We start from the raw sequence: 3,998 nt of genomic DNA, 5'->3' as shown, positions 1-3,998 counted from the left end.
GAGGTAACAGTATCTGGAGTTCAAAGGCCATTTTAGCAAGTTTGAGGCCAATCTAGGATACAAGGGACCATGTCTCAAAAACCAAAAACAAACAACAAAAACCAAAAACAAAACAACACCTACATTCTCCTCTCTCCTCTCTCTCTCTCTCTCTCTCTCTCTCTCTCTCTCTCTCTCTCTCTCTCTATCTCTATCTCTATCTCTATCTCTATCTCTATCTCTATCTCTTCTTCTCTCTCCTTTTTTTTTTTTTTTGTTTTTGTTTTTGTTTTTCTGTTTTTTTGAAACAAGGTTTCTCTGGCTCTCCTCTGGAACTCAATCTGTAGACCAGACTGGCCTGGAACTCAGAGATCCACCTGCCTCTGCCTCCCAAGTGGTGGATTAAAGGCGTGCGCCATCACTCACTGCTCAACTTCAGCAAAACACTAACATTTAATCTCCTTATTTGGAAAGAAGAGGCAGAGGCAGAGACATCAGAATTTCAGAGCCAGCCAAAGCTCCTCTGTCTCAAAAACCCAAGTGTTGAAGATGTCCATAAGTGGTACTATATGAAAAGGTTTTTAGTCCCAGAACCAAAGAAAAGAAAATTGTATGTGAGTGTTGAGGATCTAACCTGGGTCCTCTCAAAGAGCGGTCAGTGATCTTAACCACTAAGCCCTCTCTCCAGCACCTATTCCTTTTCTTATTCTCCTTCCTCTTTCCTAATAGTCTCTATTTTACTTCTTAAGTTTCTCTTTTAGATTCTGTATATGAAACATGGAATGTGTGTGTGTGTGTGTGTGTGTGGTGTGTGTGTGTGTGTGTGTGTGTGTGTGTGTTTGTGAGAGTTTCATTATTTTAGTCTGGTTGGCCTAGAACTCACTATATAAACCAGGCTGGCATTGAATTCACAGAGATCCTCCTTTACTTCCAGAGTCCTAGGATTAAAGGCATGGCCATAACATCAGGCCAGTCCATTTTTAAAATTCATCTGTTGATAGGGATGTAGGCTGGTTCCATAACTTGGATACTGTGAATAGTGCCACGATAAATAGGGCATACAGTTGTTTCTTCCAATGACTCCCCAAGTTAAATTTGATGTATATAGCACAGGCTTTCTTTGTATTTGAGATCCTCCTGCCTCAACTCATTCAAATATCACATATACTTCCTTCTCTGATCCTTTCTTGTGTTTGTTTTGTGACAGGGTCTTATGTTTTCCAAGCAGGTCTTTTACTAGCTATGTACCTGAAGATGACCTTGAACTTCTGATCCTTCTGTTTCTACTTCCCAACTGGTAGAATTTCAGACTGATACCATGATGCCTAGTTTATGAAGTGCTGGAGATCCTTCAGGTGTTAGGATATAGTACTCTACCACCTGAGTTCCATCTTTAGCCCTCCTTGAGTGATAAAGAACAAAATGGCTTCTAGTTGGGATATGATTGCCAGTTGGAAACAATGAGCCCCACAACAGCTTCCATATTCAAGATTTGCTTCTTTCATTTGAACACAAACTTGTATGGAATGCACACCACATCTATGAAAAAGGGCCTTGAATACCCAGCACTGTGGAGAGCAGAACTGGATTAAAGCAGTAATGCTCACTCATAGTAACGTAGAGGTAGGCAAGATGCTTAAACAGCTTCTGTAGATTCACAAGGAGAGGGCAAAAATGACCCTGGACAGGCTGGTGCGAGAGCTCAGTCAGTAAAGCACTTGCCTCAAAAGCATGAAGACATATGTTTGGTCCGCAGAACCCATGTAAAAAGAAAAGTATAATTGGGTGTACTTACATGTATAATCACAGCACTAGGAAGGTGAAAATGGAAAGATCAGCACTTTAAGGCTGGCTTTGGTTACACAAGTCCTTGCCTCCAAACACCATAGACAAATAAGCAAGCAAGCAAGCAAACAAATAATTAGTGGCTAGATGTTTATTTAAGTATATTTCTTCCTATAGTTTCTACCATTTCTAGCATTTAACTGAAGTGGGTACACAGCTCCCTAGTCTCAGTACCTTTTATTTACCTTAGGAGACTCCCATTTTCTGCACTGTCAACATGACTGGGCTATCTGTTAGCTTGAGGACTATCAGCTCTTTAATTCCAGGGGGCATAATAGAATCTGTGGAGCTGGGAAGAGCAATTTACCTCTCCAAAACTGTATATACAGAACAGCTGCCTGAAGGTGATGAAGAGTGGGCAGGAAGATGTCAGAGTTGAGAAAGAGTGGAAGGATTAACCAAAACAAAGTGTGCCTGAAAATAAACCTATTACTTTGCATGCTAATTTAAAAATTAAGTGATTCGCCAGGCGGTGGTGGCGCACACCTTTAATCCCAGCACTTGGGAGGCAGAGGCAGGTGGATTTCTGAGTTTGAGGCCAGCCTGGTCTACAGAGTGAGTCCCAGGACAGCCAGAGCTATACAGAGAAACCCTGTCTCGAAAAACCAAACCAACCAACCAAACAAACCCCCAAAAACAACAAAAGAAAAGAAAAATGTGCTACAAAAAAATTAAGTTAATCACTTAATGTGATATTCACACAACGTCAAGAAAATGTGTACCATTTAAAAGTTATCAGTAGTTCAGTATAAAAAAAAAGGGGTGAGGAGTGCTGGGGCTATAGCTCACTCAGTAGAGTACTTAGTATGCCTGATGCTGTGGGTTTGATCTCCAGCATTGCACAAGCAGGGTTTCCTTGCCACACCTGTAATCCTAGTACTCAGAAGTTCAAGGTCATCCTCTCCTACATAGTGAGTTTAAGGCTAACCTGAACTTGTCTCAAACAAAAACATAAAGACAAAATCAGTTGACTCATTGGCTAAAGGCTCATACAAAGGCCTAATGACCTAACTGTGATCCCAGGGATACACATAGTAGAGGGACAGAACTCACTCTTGCAAGTTATCCTCTGACCTGTACATGCACATTGTGGTGTCCACCTCTCCCACTACAATAAGTGTAATACATACATTTTAAAAGAGTGAAGCATATAGTTGTTTATTGCTCCAAAATCCAATTTCAGATTTGGAAGTTCAAAATCCTGTTATTTTGTAAGTTTTTTTCTTTTTCTTGTTAAAACTAGTGTAATCAGTCTTGGGGTAGTCAAACCAGTTTGATGAGTGCCCCTCCCACTTCTCCTGTCAGAAACTGGCTTCAGACCTTCCTGTTCATTGTTTGATGGTTAGAACCAATGGTGCTACAGAGAAGGGGGTGGATGGAATGGAGCTTTGCAAAGGCCACAAAGAAATTCTGTAAACAGAAATGAAGGCTGGGTAAATAATTTTCTCTTGTTTCCATGCCACACTGAACCTAGTAGAAAGAGATCACAGCAGAGAGCTAACAATCCATAGCATAGGTTGTTTATTTAGGGGGAGGTGGATAGGATAAGGTGAGGAAGATGTTTGCCTAATATAAATATTTTTTAATTTTAAAGATTTATTTTTTATTTTTATTTTTAATTTAAAATTTTTTTTTTGTTTTTTCGAGACCGGGTTTCTCTGTGTAGCCCTGGCTGTCCTGGAAGTCACCCTGTAGACCAGGCTAGCCTCGAACTCTCGAACTCAGAAATCTGCTTGCCTCTGCCTCCCAAGTGCTGGGATTAAAGGCGTGCGCCACCACCGCCGCCCGGCTTATTTTTTATTTTATGTAGACAGATGTTATCCTGCATGTATGTATGTCTGTTCACCATATATGTTCAATACCCTCAAAGGTCAGGAAAGAGTTTCACATATCCCTGGGACTTTTTGTTGGTTTTGTGAGTGCTGGGAACTGAACCAGGCCCTCTGGAAGAAGAGTTAGTACTCTTAACTGCTGAGCCATCTCTCCTGCCAGACCTCACCATTGTGATCTGAAGCAATGCTGACCAAGTGTTTGCTTTCATGAGCTCCCATGTAGGCCTTGAAATATTTTTAAGGGCTGGTGAGATGGCTCAGTGGTTAAGAGCATTGACTGCTCTTCCAGAGGTCATGAGTTCAAATCCCAGCAACCACATGGTGGCTCACAACCATCTGTAA

Source organism: Grammomys surdaster, unplaced genomic scaffold, assembly GCF_004785775.1.
Source record: "Grammomys surdaster isolate TR1022 unplaced genomic scaffold, NIH_TR_1.0 125834, whole genome shotgun sequence".
Taxonomy (NCBI): Eukaryota; Metazoa; Chordata; class Mammalia; order Rodentia; family Muridae; genus Grammomys; species Grammomys surdaster.
Note: the sequence above shows the minus strand (reverse complement) of the source record.